The sequence below is a fragment of the Oryctolagus cuniculus genome, chromosome 1 (assembly GCF_964237555.1).
Source record: "Oryctolagus cuniculus chromosome 1, mOryCun1.1, whole genome shotgun sequence".
Lineage (NCBI taxonomy): Eukaryota > Metazoa > Chordata > Mammalia > Lagomorpha > Leporidae > Oryctolagus > Oryctolagus cuniculus.
The window spans coordinates 90,145,940-90,164,591 of NC_091432.1; the positions used below are offsets into that span (position 1 = coordinate 90,145,940).

Here is an 18,652-nt window from a genome sequence, read left to right on the forward strand (position 1 = left end):
TGCTTATGCTTTTGATGTAAAATTCAAAAAATATTTACCTTAATCATGAGATTTTTGTAATGTTTATTTTGTCTGATGTAACTGCAGTTGCTTCTACTCATATTTGATTTCTGTTTGCATAGAGTACTTTTTATGACTATTTCCCTTTCTGTCTATGTCTTTAATGGTGAAGTGAATTCCATGTAGCCAGCATATTGTTTGCTCTTGTTTATTTATTCAGTGAATCTATATCTTTTATTGGATAATTTAGTTCATTTACATTCAAAGTTATTATTTTTAAATAATGACTTAGTCCAATCATTTGAAAATTTCTTGTCATTATTTTGAATATCCTTTGCTCTTTTTGCAGTGTGTTTTATGCTTCTGCTTCTTTTCCTGATGGTAATTATCCTTGTTTTTTGTCTCTAGGACTCACTTCAGCATCTTTTATAAGGCTATTCTTATGGTGATGAATTCCTTCAGTTTTTGCTTGTTTTGGAATATCTATATTTTCCTTTATGAAAATAGCTTCACTGGATGAAATAGTCTTCTTTCAGATTTTTTTTTTAATTTTAATTAGTTTCAACAGATTCTATGTGCTTTGTAGAAAAAATTCTAAGAACACAATGGTATTCCCTTCCTTCCTCCCTCCCCCTCTCCCTCTCCCACCCTCCTTCCTTTTCTTTGTTTTTTAGTTTTTGAGATAATATATTAAAAATTTACATTACAGTAAAAGGCTTAATATTTCACCTAATAAGAAGTTTAACAATTGGTCTGGCATTGTGGTGTACAGGGTTAAGATGACACCTGCAGTGCCTGCATCCCATATGGATATCAATTTGAGTCCTGGCTGCTCCACTTCTGCTACAGCTCCCTGCTAATGTGCCTGGGAAAGCAGTGGAAGATGGCCCAAATGCTTGGGCTCCTGCACCCATGTGGGAGATTCAAAAGAGTCTCCTGACTCCTGGCTTCAGCCTGGTCCAGCCCCAGCAGTTGCAGCCATTTGGAAAGTGAACCAATGGAAGGCAGATCTCTCTTTCTCTCACTATTTCCCCTTCTGTCTCTGTAACTCTTTCAAATCAATAAATAAATATTTAAAAAATAAATTTAACAAAAAGCAAGAAGCCCTTAGTTTAATGGAAATATAGACAATGGCCATAAACAATAATTGGATAAAAAATGACCATTTCACCCATATATAGTAAATTTTAAAGTAATCACAGATCATTAAAATTATAGTAGTAGACATTCTTAACTATTGTTTTCACAAAGGTATAAAACAAAGATTTACAAGCTATATTTTCAGCATCACTGATACACAGAGACATTTATTATTTTTTTCTTCTTTTTTTAGTTCCACATGTAAGGGAGAACATGCAGTATTTGTCTTTCTGGGTCTGGCATATTTCAGTCAATATGATGTCCTTAAGTTGTATCCATTTTGCTGCAAATGGTAGAATTTCATTCGTTTGTATAGCTGATTAGTATTCCATTTTGTATATCTACCACATTTTCTTTATTCATATAATGATGGAAACCTTGATTAGTTCTAAATTTTGGCTATTGTGAACAGTGCTGCTATAAACATGGTGTTACAGATAACACTTTGATATGTTGTGTTCAAGTCTTTTGGCTACATACCCAGTAGAGAGACTGCTGGATCATATGGCAAGCCTATTTCCAGTTATTTAAGAAATCTCCTGTAGAGATTTTCCACAGTGGCTGCTGTGAACATGGTGGTGCAGTTGTGGGATTACTGGATTATAAAGCAAGTCTATTTCTAGTTTTTGAAGAAATCTCCACATTGTTTTTTCTTGTACAATATCATGTGGTCTGTGTATATGAATAATTTGACTTTGTCCTTTCCAATTTGATGCCCTTTATTTCTTTCACCTCCTTAATTGCTCTCACTAAAACTTTCAGTATTATATTGAATAAGAGTGGCAAAATTGGACATCTTTGTCTTGTTCCAGATCTGAGGGGACGTCCTTTTAGCTTTTCCCCATTCAGTATGATATTGGATGTTGATTTTTTATATATAGCTTTTATAATTTTGAGGAATGATCCTTCTGTACCTAATTTCTGTAGAGTTTTCATCATGAAAGGGTGATGAATCTTATCAAATGCTTTCACTGCATCCATTGAGAAGACCATATTTTTTTTTTAGATTTATTTTATTTATTTGAAAGAGAGAGTTACAGAGAGAGGTAGAGTCAGAGAGGTAGAAGTCAGAGTGAACCATTTCACTGGTTCACTCGCCAAATGACCGCAATGGCCAGAGCTGAGCTGATTCAAAGTGAGGAACCTCCTCCGGGTCTCCCATGTGCGCGCAGGGGCCCAAGGGGTTAAACCATCTTTCTCAGGCCAAAGCACAGAGCTGGATCAGAAGAGGAGCAACTGGGATTCAAACTGCTGCCCATATGGGATGTCGGCACTGCAAGCTGGGGCCTTAACCTACTGCACCACTGCACCAGCCCCCCCCCCCCATATGGTTTTAGATTTTCATTTTATTGATGTGATTTATGACATTTATTGATTTGTGAATATTGAATCACCCTTGCATTGCTGGGATAAATTCCACTTGATCATGGTGCATGATATTTTAGATGTGTTTTGGATTTGATTTGCCATTATTTTGATGAGAATCTTTACATCTATGTTCATTAAGGATATAGATCTGTCCACACCACGGCTTAATAGGCTAATCCTATGCTTGCGGTGCCAGCACACCGGGTTCTAGTCCCGGTCAGGGCGCTGGATTCTGTCCCGGTTGCCCCTCTTCCAGTCCAGCTCTCTGCTGTGGCCTGTGATTGCAGTGGAGGATGGCCCAAGTGCTTGGGCCCTGCACCCGCATGGGAGACCAGGAGGAAACACCTGGCTCCTGGCTTCGGATCAGCATGGTGCGCCGGCTGCAGCGGCCACTGGGGGGTGAACCAACGGAAAAGGAAGACCTTTCTCTCTGTCTCTCTGTCTCTCACATAGCATATTGTTTAATTGTAGCATATTGTTTAATTTACAGGTATTTATGATTGTTCTATTCTTCCTCTTGTCTTTGCTTTCTAGTTTTATTCCCTTATGGTTTGAGAAGATACATGGTATGAGTTCAGTCATTTTTAATTTGCTTAGACTTCACTTGTAACCTAATATGTAGTCTACCCTAGAAAATTTTCCATGTACTGATGAGAAGAATGTGTATTCTGTAGCCACTGGACGAAATGTATTGTATATGTCTTTAGATCCATTTGTTCAATGTTATGTTTCAACTCTGATGTATCTCTATTGATTTACTGTCTAGATGACCTGTCCATTGATGAGAGAGGTGTTTTGAAGTCACCCACTACTATTACATTAGAGTCTATATATTCCTTTAGGTCCAATAGTATTTGCTGTATATATCTGGGTATTTTCTTGCTTTGGTGCATATATATTTATGATTGTTATGTCTTCTTACTGAATAGAACCTTTTATCAATACATAGTGCACTTTATTTCTTTTTAAAGTTTTGATTTAAAGTATATTTCATCTCATAACAGGATATTTACACCTGGTTGCTTTTGGTTTCCATTTCCCTAGTATATCTTATTCCAACTCTTCACTTTCAGTCTGTGTGTTTATAAAGTGAGTTTCTTTTAGGCAGCCTATAGTGGGGTCATGGTTTGTTAATCCATTCAGCCAATGTAAGTCTTTTTGTTGGTGAATTTAAGCCATTTATATTCAAGGTTGGTATTGCTAGATAAGAACTAAGACCTGTCATTTTGTTTAGTGGGTAATGATTCTCTGTCAGTGAATTTGGTGGTTACATGTGTTTCATGTTTACTTCTTTTTTTAAGAGTTATAGAGAGAGCTAGAGGCAGAGAGAGAGGTCTTCCATCCACTGGTTCACTACCTAGATGGTCTCATTCAGGACCTTGGAAATTTTCAACTATTATTTCATTTAACAGGTTCTCAATGCCTTTTTCTTTTCTTCTCCTTTAAGAATTTCTGTAATACTAATATTTGGTCATTTAATGGTATCCTATATTTCAGTTAGACTTTCTTCTTTCTTTTCAATTCTTTTCTCTTTGTTTTTGTCTGACTTAATCGTTTCAAAATTTTTTTCTTGAGGTCAGAAACTTTCTTCCACTTGGTCTATTCTTTTTTTTTTATTTCAGTGATTAAATATCTCATCTCCAAAATTTCTATTTGGTGCTTTTTAATGAGTTATCTCCTTAGTAATATTTTCATTCATGTCACTTGTTGATTTCCTCAATGTTTTAATCTATCTTTATTTTCTTGCATCTTATTGAGTTTCCTTACAATCATTATTCTGAATTCTATGTCTATCATTTCCTAGATTTCCTTCAGTTCAGAATCTAATTCTGGAGGATGGCTGTGTTCTTTTGGAAGCATCATACTATCTTGCTTCTTCATGCCTCCTGTATCCCTATATTGGCATTGCCCACCTGGTGTACTTGCACCATCTTTGTGCAGTAGGTTTTATTGGAATAGAGTTTATGGTTTAGCTGGAATGCAGGCTATCACTTGTTTTGCTGCTTTGGCTTTGGCTCTAAGTGAGCCGAAGAGTGTAGTCTCTGGGTGATTTGTTTTGTCTTAATAAATGTCAGCTGTGTCTATAACTGACACAGTGGACTAGTTTGCTACAGATTGTAGGTATACAAGTGTGACTTTGAGATTTTAAGAGGTTTCCTTGGTTGTGTATCTTTGGCCCACAGAGAGTTCTATGTGAGTCTCCCTGGTGAATGTGATAGCCGGGGTCTTGTTCTTGGTGCTGAGGGAGACAAGGGTGGCTGCCCCCTTGTCCTACTGGGAGTCTCAGTGATTCCAGGGCTTGAGGCACCAACTTCTGTGGCTCTAGGACTGGGTGATACAAATGCAGCCTTCCTCATGTCCTACTAGGAGATTCCAACTGGTGCGATGGTTTACAATACAAACAGCCCTAGCCCTAGGAATATAGGATGTGAAATGGACCCTGTTGCAGTCCTACAGGGTGACTTCTTCCCTATGTCACCAAGTAGATTTCAGTGGCACCTAGTAATTTAAAACGAATTGCTGTGGTCATGGTGTTGCAGGGTATATTGGGTTCACTACCCAGATCAACAAGGGTGGGAGTGGATTTTTTTATGAGCTGCTTCTTGTGTTAGCCTCCAGCAGCATAGGAGAATCACCTAGCTCATGTTGAGTGTGTGAGCATAGCTCTGTAGCTAAAGCCCAGAAACTCCCAAAGTTGAAGGATGCAGGGGATCTGTCCTTTGCCCCGCACAATGCCCTGATTCTGACTACAATGCTGGTAGGAGAATCAGGACATTGCCTGGCTTTTCACTGCCGAGTGTGGTGCTCTGTGCGGGTCAGGGAGGGGAGGAAAGGAAAGCAACCATTCTACCCTGCTCCAAGCCCAGCAGTTGTTTAGACTGCAGTCAGCTCCCCAGGCAGAGGTAAAAGTCAATGGGTGACTGAAATTCCTTCTCAGCTAAAACTGGGAGCAGCGGGACATGCAGCAATTTCTTCCTACCTTAACCTGGCAAGATGGCGGCTCACAGCCGGCAGCTGGCTACGCCATGTGGCTGCAGCAGTGTCTGTTTTCTCTCCTTTTGTCCCATGGAGTCTCCATTGTTGTTGTTTTCATTATTTTGCTGAAAATTTGTCAGTCAGATGCCTGGAAAGGCAGTCCTTCCTTTGTTGTTTTCATATCCCACAGCAGCTGAGTTAGTGTAGCTATAACTTGGAATATATCACTCCATTTCCTACTGGTCTGTAAGGATTCTGATAAGAAACCTGCTGTTATTATAATGAAAATTTTCTGAATAGGGACTTATCACTTTTCTCTCACACTTTCTCATAGTACTGACCTTCATTTCCAAGAGCTGTGTGAGTACGGGAGTGATTGGCCAGGAAATGTAAAGGGTTGTAAGTTGAGCATAGTTCCCCTCTTCAGGTCCAGGAACAGCACAGGCCAACGATCAGCTGAACAGGAAGGAATCAGGCTGGTGTGTAGCACTCACTCTACACACCCACTCTCAGTCCCCACGAGCATCAGGCAAGGCTTGTCGAAGGTGAAGAGGTGCGGGAGATTTTAACACTTTCTCTCAGCATCTGTTTTCAGTCCCTGGCAGAGTCAGCTGAAAAGTGGTGAGTTGACAGACGACAGGTGCGGGAGAATGTAACACCTGCTGTCAGTTCCCAGCAGTATTGGCTGAAATCAAGCTGATCAGATAGGTAGAGGTGGCTGCCTAGAGTGCACATACATGAAATCTCAGTGGTCCCTGAGTCCAGTTGTAGCTGACTCTTGGCAGGGAGGTGGATTGGGAAGGGGGTGGTGCGAAGTATTGTGACACTACTATAAATCTCAGCATCACCCCCATCCAGTGGGTAGCCATCCGTAAGAAATAGCAGTATTGAGATGAAGAGGCAGATCTTTGGTCTCAGGAGACAAGAGCCTTGGAGTCCCAGGACCTGAGGATAGCATTCCTCCGAAGACAAATTCTACTGGATCAAATTGAAATTGTGGGATTGCAGTTCCCTATGCTAATTTGATGGAGTGTCTGTCCAGGCCCAAGTATGGGGTCATGCAGAGACCTCTGGCCCATACTGCAATATAAATGCAGACAGTATCTCAAGGTGGTGTGAAGATATAGAACTTGGGTTCTGGGGTTTGTGGTGAGTTAGTGTGTGTTCGTTATTTGAAAAAAAGCTATTATGTGGACTCCAGGCAGCTTCCACAACCAGGATGAATCTGCAAGGCTGTGACAACATTGAAGCTGTCACATGGCTACGTACACTGCTATTCATCATGATTGGGTCTGTTGAGACTTTCCTATTCTCCTTTCCCCTGCACTGAGATGTCTCCTCAGCTAGGGAGCTGGAGTTTTGCCTGATATACTTTGCTCCTCTTTCCATGTTGCCATCCAAGCCCAGGCATTTTCAGTCTGTCTCTTGCAGAATTTTGGTCATCTGCCTCAGATACTTGCCTCAAAATGCAGTTATCCACCAGTGACTTTGGTTCTTCTTTGGGTACAAGGAAGAGAGTAGAGGGCATCTTTATTTTGTCTTCTCTGTCTTCCAAACTATCACATTCCGTGTAGTCTTCCTATATGTAAAGGAAACTAGAATTTCTTATCATTGGTTTATAGAAATAAAAGGATAGCATTGGTAATCATACTGTCAACATTATCATTTTAAAATATTTGTAACCTAACATGTCCTCATGCCAACTAATTTTCTAGGTAAAATCATTTGATTTACTCTATAGTAAAAAAATACATTTTGTTTTGTTGGTTTTGCTTTTAGTCATTGTTTTGGTCTCACATTTGTCTAAATTTGAAAATAATCATGAATAAACATTGCTTATGAGATGTGTTCTACTGTATCAGTGAAATTAATATTTCAACAACTTATTTAATACATGTAACCTACATAAATATATATATTGCCTGATGGAGAACTGCAAACTACAGGAAGGTAAAGCATTCAAGTATGTAGGATACATTACAGATAGCAAATAAAAATAGCACAATGTTACAAAAGAAATAGGTTGGTTTCTGCTGCTGGAAATGCAAACTCATACTGAGAAACAATGAGAAAATTTAAGCTAAATATAGCATTTTATTACCAGGGAACATATCTGAGGATAACCTTCTTGCTGCTAGAGTCTTGAGGCAGCACAGGGCATCATAGGGCAACACAGGGACTGTGTGTGTACAGATGTGTATGGTCCCTCTGTCTCTCTGTTGCTTATAGTCACCGTGATTCAATCACGAGAGTTCCTCCCTAATGACCTAATCTGATCTAATCTTTTCCCAAAGGCTCTAGTCCAAAAACAGTAATTGCATTAAGTTTCTGTTCTTTCAGTATCATTAGCATAAATTTTCTGAAGGAGCCATTTCATTTTATATTCCAACCAGAAATACATGAAACTTATAATTCCTCCATATCATCACCAACATTAGTTATTGTATTGTTATGATTTTAGCCATTTTAATGCTCCTTTTAAAAGACCCACAACAGAGAGAGAAAAGTGAAACAATATAAAGACAGATAATAAGATTTGCAGGATGCAGCCAAAAAAAGTGCTTGGACCACCCAAAGGTGGAACAAGCAAGGACAGTATCTACATTAGGGCCTTTAGAGGATGTCCATCCTTGCTAACTGCCTGATTTGAACTTCTACCAGAACTAGAAGAGAGATTCTGCTGTTTCATGTCACTTAATTTGTGGCTTCTTGCTTATTGTTTGACAGTCACAGAAAACTAAAAAAAAAACTTGTTATAGGAAAATATTTTTATTTATTATTTAGTCATTTCAATAGCTTGTGTCTTTTTAGAGAATTGTCTATGTAATAAATGTTGTCCAATTTACATAATGCAATTGTTCATATTACTCTCTTAAAATCCTTTATAGATCTTGAAGAAAGCGAACATTTCTAAGAGTGAAGAGAGGAAAACTGTGAAGTTCTGTTATGGCCCTCACTTTTCCATTCGCATTTGAGTAAGTTCAATTTTCAGTTTTATTTGGTCATTCCAGAAAAAGGTTACCAGTTATATTGATCTTTTCAAAGAACCAACAATAGTTTCATTGGCTTTTCTGTTTATTTCATTTATTTTGTCCGTTGTTTTATTTCTTCTTCTTTCTTCTTGCCTACAATTGAATTGCTCTTCCCTTTCAAGATTCTTAAGCTGGGTGGTAAGCGTGGTAACTTGATGCTTTTCTCCTTTGTAACTTTGGCATTTACAGCAATATCACAGTTGTCAACTTAACTATATGTATTTATATATATTCAAATATATATGTATATACATGTTCAAATATATATATTTGAATTCTGAATATTGTATCTCTCTGCCTCTGGTGTCCCTGATTTTTGATAAGAGATAATCTGTTCATTTGATTAAGGATCCTTATATATGATTGATTGCTTTTTTCTTTAGTAAAAAATCTGTTTGATTTGGCTTTTCACTGTTTCATGTGTCTAGTAATGGAAGCTCTGGCTTTCCCAGTGATTGAAAAGATGACATTTAGAACACGTGCTATCTGAACAGTACATTTTATTCTCATGGACTAATAAGCTTTGGCCAATAAGAGATTGGAGGGAAAGATAGCTGAACAATAAGTTATTTTTTAGTGATAATGCACAGTTTCAAACTGTGGTAGGTCCATAAGGTCACTCTGGTGATGTACATGTTTTCTTTGGAATCATGACCTCAGAAACCCATTGTCTCACTAGCTATGGTGGATGAGTACATAACCTTTATCTGCAGCCCTGTTTTGCAGAAAAGTTGAGGTAAGACCATTGTTTAAGGAGGGTCATAGAAATCAGAATGTTCTAAAAGAATTGTGGAACCTGCTTGTCAAATGTCTGAAGGCATAGGGGAATTATTATTGGTGATAAACACCCACATGGGTGACAACATAATCAATAGATTTCAGCTTTGATTTGTTGAAAGGAGATGAAGTTGAAGGGCAAAGCAAGGACCAACACAGTAGTAGCTGCATCAGATCAGTGGAGCCAATGATTACCATGAGAACTGGGTTGCTGGGTAGCCACATTTAATGGATTTAAATTTATAGAGTTCTTAAAGAAGTAGATGTGGCTGTTGGATGTGGACTGCAGCACTGAATATACTAAGTTGATAAATTGCAATCCTAATGTTGTGTGAGGCAGTGTCTGGGAGAGACAGCACACTTCCCTTTCTATGTAGACCATGGACTAGTAGCTCAACTGAAGCAAATATGTGAGCATTACTGAATTTTTTCAAAGGTCCTTTGCAAGCAATGGCATTTTAAGTTTATACTAATGACATCGTGATCTTCAGTATGGGTCCCACAATGACTGAGTGTAAATAAAAGATGGGACCTAATAACTCCGGATAGTCTTGAATAATCCTAGGTTATATTCTTATTTGTGAGGTTTAATTACATAATTGGATTAGATATAAATGGGCATTCTCAAAGCCTTACGTGGATCCTATGGAGCAGTAGCTAATTGGGAGTCTTTTGCGTGATCTGTACTTTCCTGTACAATATTTAAATTCAAAATAATTATTGCATCTGAGGAAAAGTGTATTGCCATAATCATTTTCAGGAATGCAGGGGTGATTGGCCTTGCTGTGTTCCCAATTCAGTTCATTTGTCTGGTCAGTAATATTTTTGGTTGTTGGTTGCTGCACTGTACAACAGAGCTACAGTAAATTCATTCTTTAATGTTAAGGTATTTTTTGTGGGCTTCCATAAAATTATCTGCAGTTGCAGGTGCTTTGTTTTAATAATGAAGAAACTAAAGATTCACTCACTAAAATGAATGTATGTAAAAACGTAAAACTGAGCAAGATAAAGTAATCATTATGGAACATATGTGATTCTATTTATATAAAGTTTTAATACAGACAAAATGGTTTTTGTGGTGTTAGAACACAGGATAATTATTACCTATGCGGATCAAGAAGGGAGTTGGGATTGGAGGAGAATATGGTAGGGTTTTTAAGGTTTTAGCAATATGTTTTTAACTAGGCGATGGACAAATGGGTCCATACATTTTAATAAATTGGTACTGTTATTCTTATAACTTATGCACATTAGGTAGAAATGTATTTTTTACATCTATGTAAAAAAACAAGTTACTAAAATGTACCTTAAGGATGAAAAAATTGCCAAAATCTTTCAACACTGTCCAGAATTAAGCTATTATGAATGTCCTCATGCTCCATTTATCAATAGTAAATCATATTTAACAATTTTGGCAAGCTTAGAAATTTGTTCATTTTTAAAATTTATTTGTAAAGTAATCTTAAATGTAATGCTAAATACTAAACAAATCCTTGGAATACTTCAGAACGTTTCCAAGGGAAAATGGAAACGTAGTAAGCAGGTTAGGGACTTGGAACAAATGAGAATTGTTGTTTTATGTTTTTTATTGTGAATCTTTTTGAGATGAAATGATTAATTTCCTTTAAAGAAGAGTTACATTTGTTTGAGTTGAATGGCATTTTCTTTCTTATGGTATGAATGTTCTGCCTCTAAAGTGGTTTCTATGGATGAGCTCCACCTTTCAAATAGAAATCCTCTTGCACAATTTTTTTCCCTTGCAATGCTGAAAACATTTTATATTTTTAGATAAAAAAGAATAAAACAGAATTCCATCATTTGGGGAAATGTTGTTAATGATGTAAGAGTTATTTTCCAATGACAGATTTCAAAGACAAAAGCAACTTAAATATGCTAGTGGAGGTGTTACTATTTATTTTAAAAAGCATAACATCCAAGGCAGTTTCCATATCATGAGGTGGGTATGATTCTTCACAGTTTATCCAAATGAGTTTAGAGAAACTACACAATTTGTTCAAGTTCACTAAGTTAGTGAGAAATTGAAAAAGATTTTGAATCCAAATAGGTCTAAATGAAGCATACATTCTTTCTAATATAAATAGTAGCAACTCCTTCAAACAAAATTATTGAAATCAAGAATATTTTTACTTAATAGATTCCACTTCACAGCAGTTTTAGATTAGTACTATGGGGAAAGGCACAGAGATTTCACATATAATCTCTGTTTCTACACTTACATAACCTCCTCTGTTATCAATATTCCTCTTTCCAGAGGGGCATATTTGTTACAAATAATGAACTTACATTAGTACCTCATATTGCCCAATGCCCATATTGTGCATGGGGCTTCACTGTTAGTGCTGTACTTGCTGTGAGTTTTGACAGACTTTTAATGACAGATATTCACAACTATAATAAATATGGAATAATTTAATTGCACTAAAAATCCCATTATCCACCTATTCAATTTCTTTCTTTCCTTTAACAGACAGAAACCACTGACCTTTTTATTGTCTCCATAATTTTACCTTTTGCAGAATGTCATATATTTGAAATTATCACAGATTTTCTTCCTTTATTTAGTAATATGCATTTAAGCTTTCTCCATGTCTTTATGGGTAGAGAACTCAAGTCTTTTTAGTGCTGAATAATATTCAAATGTCTACACTTTATCCATTCACTATTGACTGATATCGTAGGCTCTTACACATTTTGGTAACTGTAAATAAAGATACTTTACCATCCAGGTGCAGGTTTTTATGTAGAAATATGTTTTCAACGGCTTTGGGTAGATACAAAAGAGCATGGTGGATTGGTCAAACTGCTAATAATCTGTTGTTCTGTTGGCAAGTTCCAAATTATCTTCCAAAGTAGCTGTACCATTTTTCATTTCCACCAGCAACAGACGAGAGTTCCTGTTGCTCTACATGCTCAGCAACATTTACTGGTTTAGATTTTGGCCATTTTAATAGATGTATGATATTATCTTATTTTGTTTTAATTTGTATTTCTCTAATAACTAATTAAGTGGGTAAGCTTTTCATTTGCTTATTTGCCATCTGTGTATCTTCTTCCCTGAGATGTCTATTATAATATTTGATCTGTTTTTGAATTGGGATTTTGTTTCTTATTGATGACTATTAAGAATTATTTGTGGGGCTGGTGCTATGGCATAGCAGGTAAAGCCACCCACAGCCTGCAGCACCGGCATCCCATATGGGAGCCGGATTGAGTCCTGGCAGCTCCACTTCCTATGCCGCTCCTGTAAATGTGCCTGGGAAACCAGCAGAGTATGGGCCAAGTCCTTGAGCCCCTGCACCTATATGAAAGACCCACACGAAGCTCCTGGCTCCTGGCTTTGGCCTGGCCCAGCTCCAGCCATTGCAGCCATTTGGGGAGTGAACCAGCAGATGGAATATCTCTCTCTCTGCCTCTGCTCCTCCTTCTCTGTAACTCTGTCTTTCAAATAAATAAATAAATCTTTTAAAAAAGAATTATTTGTATGTTTTGGATACCAATTCTTTAATAGATATATCTTTGGAAATTATTTCTAGATTTTGACTTGTCATTCTTTAGATACTGTCTTTTACAGAACATTTTAATTTTTTAAAAAGATTTATTTCCATCTGCTGGTTCACTTCCAGTGAACTGCAGTGGTTGGAGCTGGGTTGATCCAAAGTCAGGAACCAGGGTCTTCATCCAGGTCTCCCATGTGGCTGCAGGGACCCAAACACTTGGATCATTTTCCATTGCTTTCCCAGGTGCATTATCAGGGAGCTGGATCAGAAGTGGAGCAACCGGGCCTCAAACAGGAGCCCTTATGGGGTGCAGGCACTGTAGAAAGCGGCTTTAATCCACTACACCATAGCACCAGCTTCAGTTTTTTTTAATTTTAAAGAAGTATATTTCATCAGCTCTTCCTTTCATGGGTTGTACCTTTACTGATATATGTAAGAAGTAATCACAAATGCAATGTCATCTAAATTTTCTTCAATATTAACTTTAAGGAATTTTACAGTTTTTTTTTTCTATGTTTAAGTCTGTGATCTCTTTTAAGTTAATTTTTGTGAAGAGTATATCATCTCTGTCTAGATTCTTCTTTTCTCATATGGTTGTGTATTTGTCCAATCAAGATTGTTGAAAAGACTGTTGTTGATCTGTTGTATTGTCTTTGTTTTATTATCAAAGATTCATTGACTATATGTTATATGGATCTCACTCTGGGCTTTTTGTTTTGTCCCACTGATCTATTTGTCTGTTCTTTCACTAATCCAATCCCATATTGCCTTGTGTTGTATAGCAGTAACCCTCTAATGTTTTTCCTCTCCCTCACTGTTTTAAGCTAGTTTGGTCATTCACCTCTCATACAAAAATTAGAATTGGTTTGTTGATTTTGCCAGTATGCTATTTTGTGGAAAAGAGTATATTTTTTAAGTGATTGGCTAGCATCCTGTTAAGTTACATGTAATTGTCTTCTTCATTACAATTTTAAAATGGTTTTTTATTTATTTTTTCATTTTTATTTCCTAAATACCATAACACCAATACCAAAAAAAAAAAAAAGAAATGTGATTAATCCCAAAGCAAAAACACCTTTATGTGTAAATTATATTTTAATTTTAAATAATTTTGGAAAATATTGTTCATGAGTTGTGAAAAAAACAAATGTTCAGGAAAAAAATTTTATCAGGACAAGTTGAGATGCGGAAAAGCCAGGGAATATTAAAAGCCCAACGAGTCCCATTGCCCCAAATGGCAGAGTGTGGGCGTGCACCTTCTGGATAGGTTAATGCCAGCGAGACCTCGGAGACACCAGACGCGTTTATCAGCTTTTCAGCTTCCACTTTATTTTTCAGCAGACTCGGGTTACATCTCGTGTACGCCCACCGTCTTCGCCTCCTCCAGCCCTCTTATATATCTCCCTCCCACCGTCCACCTGTTTATATATGATATGCGGAAAACATGTTACCAAATCAGCAAGAAACAAAACTTAGTAAATGTGGGAAACATGCAATAACAGGATGCTTAAAGTCAAAACAGAATCCTGCGGTTAGCAATGGACAGGGTGGAAAAAGCCCAGCACTAAATTTCTCGTGCTTGTACATGTTGGGAGGGGCACAGCTGGCCAGGCTGTCCCATTCCCCAACATCTCCCCCTTATTTCTTTGCAAAATGGAGTGGTACCGTGCCTGTCTTAGGTGACCAAGAGCATCTATTGGGCTTACCCGTCATTGGCACATAAACATGAGGTGTGGAGGAAGCGTTCATGCCCTGTTTGGTTGCCTTGAAGACCTCTCAGAATTTACCCGTCTTTGACTACCAGTCCAGCAGATTCAGCCACACCTGAATCTGTCCATTTTGCATGGGGTACTGGTTATTGAATGTTAGCATGGCTTGTTTAACCACCATTTGCGTATTACGCTGATGCCTGAACAGCCCTTGCAAGATCCGAGCAATAATTGATCCTGTTATAAGCACAAGAGCCAACCCTATAATAGCGGCCCATTGTTTTATTCCAACTACCATTTAACATGCTACCCAAAAGATGGGACTGATTAGCGGCAAATGAAAAGTGGTTGTAGGGGTAGGCGGTAACACAAACTGCAGTAGATCGAATAACACAGGGTATGCCAACCAGGTCTGATCTTGCAATAAATCCGTTCGTTGAGTTAACAGCTGAATAGCAGTATATCATCAAGTGCCTGGGCGGTAGATCTTGTGATGCTATCAAGTGTGGACAGTGTGGAGGTTTGGCTCACGGCCATGCCAATAGCGGCTGCACCAGCTGATAACACCGCAATTACTGCAACGACAACTGCGGTGACTCCAAAGTCTCTCCTGTGTCGAACAGCCAGAGAGAAGTCCTTCTCAGACGCCGCAACTGGTACAGGAACCCAAATAGGAATCCGCACAGCCACCAGTGTTTCCGCTTCATTTAATTTTCCTTTAACACATGAGGAAATAACTCCTGTCCTGGCACCTGAGAGGTAGCGACTCAGATCGAAAGGCTATAAGTTCCCCTGTAATATTGGCTATGTAAGAACTACCTGACTTATTCCAGTTGATAACATCTCCCATGGAATAAGTGGCCAAATTAATACATGGCGTAGGAAAGCTGGTATGATTATAACCACAAAGATCTGTGCCAAACTTAGGCGTGTGGAAGCATAGTGCTCCCAAAAGGTGGATGGATAAGTTAACCTGACCCTGATGGGAAGAATTGACAAGACTGTTGTAAGGCACTCCGAATCTTTCATCTATGGTAGAGTTATGCAAATACACAACTGGCAGAAGGTTAGAAGAATTAGAAACAGGTAGAGGGAGAGGTAGGGCTCTCAAGAGACCCCAATACTCATCCGGCTTGGCCATCGTCGGTGACAGTGGCGTCGTTACTAGTAGGAGTAGGATCACGATCATCTTGCCATTCTATTGTTCTTGTCCGTCTTTCTGGGGTCCAGATTGGATTTTTTTCTTCCTGTGGGAGAAAACAAACAGCGCCTCGTACCCTTCTTATTAATGGGTATGGGCCTTTCCATTTGTTATCTTGTGGGTCTTTCCACATAGTCATTTTTCTATGGGTGGCTGAGCTTCTGTCGGTTCATGGGGTTTATTACTATTGGGGGTCTGTTCCGAGATTACATGACGTTCTGCCGGGGAGAAACCATCAGCTTTTTTATTTAAAAAATTTATGGTAAGGTGAGGTTGAGAATGTCTTTAGGGGAACGGGATAGTGCCCCTATTCCCCCTTTTTGTTTTAATACAAAATTTTCAGATACAGATTAGTGCGTTCCACAATGGCTTGTCCAGTAGGGTTATATGGGATGCCGGTTAAATGAGAGATATGAAAAGTTGCTAAAAACTCAGCAAAAGCCTTAGAAGTATAAGCAGGTCCATTATCAGTTTTTATTATAATAGGAATTCCCCAAAAAGCAAAACATTGTAACATGTGTTGCATTACATGGGAGGTGGACTCTGGCGGCGGCGGTAGCCATAACTACTCCTGAGTAAGTATCCACCGTAACATGGACACAGGATAGCTTGCCAAAGGCAGGGATATGCGTTACATCCATTTGCCAAGTGTGACATGGATAAAGGCCCCGGGGATTAGCTCCAGTGGGCATAGTAACAGGCTGATGAATAACACATTTTTCACAATTTTGGACAATAGAATTAGCTTTACGAATAGTGATATTAAATCTCATACTTAAGGTCTTACTATTAACGTGCCAAAGTTTGTGGTATTCCGTTGCCTGTTCCATGGCAGTGCAAGCTGAAAGGAAGCGGGAATGTTGATTGGCAAGGGCGTCTCCCGCGGTGAGAGGACCTGGCAGGGAGGTATGTGCTCTAATATGGGTGATAAAAATGGGATCCGATCTCCTAAATAAAGCGTGCTGAATAAGCTCAAAATAAGGAAACACTGTAGAACATTTGGATATTAACGAAGGGGAGCCTAGCCTCTTAACAGCATTAACAACATATAAGCTATCAGAAACGATATTAAGAGGACCCTCAACCATATTTAATAACTTAGCCACTACAGCTAGCTCTGCATGTTGAGGTGAGGGAGACGCAGTAACTGCATGATGCACCTGACCTTGTAAAATAGCCGCCCTGGTACCTCCTTTTGCTTATCAGTATAAGCTATGGGTGCTTTGGGAATGGGATTAGAATAAACTCTTTTAAAATAGTGTAAGGGTACCGTGTCGCAAAATCTAATAAAGGGATGATTGGGATAATGGTTATCTGCACTTATGTCAAGGGTGATGGTGATGTGGGACCATTGCCAAGTTTCCTTAGCCCACTCCTGAATGACTACAGACTCTAACAGAAGAATGCAGGACTGTGGTCTTCTCCCTGCAATTTCTACAACTCGGTGGATGGCTTGTAAAACTAAATTTCCCACAGCCTCCACATAGGAGGTAATAGATCTGGGCATATGGTTATGTGGGTATATAAACAACAACGGTCCTTCTTGCCAGAGTAAAGCATAGGGATAATGACTTTGTATGAACACCAAAATACTTAAGGGCATAGTGGGGTCACACCGCTGCATAGCGGTGCTCTTAAGGCGCTGTTCAAATTTTTTTTTAACTTTTATATAATGAATATAAATTTCCAAAGTACAGCTTATGGATTACAATGGCTTCCCCCCATACGTCCCTCCAACCGGCAACCTCCCCTTTCCCACTCCCTCTCCCCTTCCATTCACATCAAGATTCATTTTCGATTCTCTTTGTATACAGAAGATCAGTTTAGCATACATTAAGTAAAGATTTCAACAGTTTGCTCCCACACAGAAACATAAAGTGAAAAATGCTGTTTGAGTACTAGTTATAGCATTAAATCTCAATGTACAGCACACTAAGGACAAAGATCCTACATGAGGAGTAAGTGCACAGTGACTCCTGTTGTTGACGTAACAAATTGACACTCTTGTTTATGGCATCAGTAATCACCCTAGGCTCTTGTCATGAGCTGCCAAGGCTATGGAAGCCCCCTGAGTTCACTGACTCTGATCATATTTAGACAAGGCCATGGTCAAAGTGGAAGTTCTCTCCTCCTTTCAGAGAAAGGTACCTCCTTCTTTGATGACCCATTCTTTCCACTGGGATCTCACTCGCGGAGATCTTTCATTTAGGTTTTTTTTTTTTTTTTTTCCCCAGAGTGTCGTGGCTTTCCATGCCTAAAATACTCTCGTGGGCATTTCAGCCAGATCTGCATGCCTTAAGGGCTGATTCTGAGGCCAGAGTGCTGTTTAGGACATCTGCCATTCTATGGGTCTCCTGTGTATCTCACTTCCCATGTTGGATCGTTCTCTCCCTTTTTATTCTATCGGTTATATTTGCAGACACTAGTCTTGTTTATGTGCTCCCTTTGGCTCTTAGTCCTATCATTATGATCAAATGTGAACAGAAATTGATCACTGGGACTAGTGAGATGGAATTGGTACATGCCACCTCGATGGGATTGAATTGGAATCACCTTGTATGTTTCTAACTCTACCGTTTGAGGTAAGTCAGCTTAAACATGTCCTGAATTGCACATCTCTTCCCTCTCTTATTCCCACTCTTATATTGAACAATGATCACTTTTCAGTAAAGTTTCAGCACTTAAGAATAATTGTGTATGGGCCGGCACCGCGGCTCACTAGGCTAATCCTCCGCCTAGCGGCGCCGGCACACCGGGTTCTAGTCCCGGTCGGGGCGCCGGATTCTGTCCCGGTTGCCCCTCTTCCAGGCCAGCCCTCTGCTGTGGCCAGGGAGTGCAGTGGAGGATGGCCCAGGTGCTTGGGTCCTGCACCCCATGGGAGACCAGGAAAAGCACCTGGCTCCTGGCTCCTGCCATCGGATCAGCGCGGTG

The 18,652-nt window shown here is 39.0% G+C and overlaps 2 long non-coding RNA genes across 2 annotated transcripts in view; one reads left to right on the plus strand and one right to left on the minus strand.

Moving 5' to 3' along the window:
* LOC127492006 (uncharacterized) overlaps positions 1-18,652 on the plus strand; it is a 195,088-nt gene that overhangs the window by 55,122 nt on the left and 121,314 nt on the right. The window contains exon 2 of the long non-coding RNA XR_011384768.1: positions 8,373-8,459. This is a non-coding gene — a long non-coding RNA (uncharacterized lncRNA). The remainder of the gene's footprint in view (positions 1-8,372; positions 8,460-18,652) is intronic.
* Positions 645-18,652, minus strand: part of LOC138847134 (uncharacterized) — a 40,495-nt gene continuing 22,487 nt past the window's right edge. Inside the window, exons 2-3 of the long non-coding RNA XR_011384757.1 lie at positions 16,509-16,616; positions 645-15,767 (exon numbers count right to left, since the gene is read on the minus strand). This is a non-coding gene — a long non-coding RNA (uncharacterized lncRNA). The remainder of the gene's footprint in view (positions 15,768-16,508; positions 16,617-18,652) is intronic.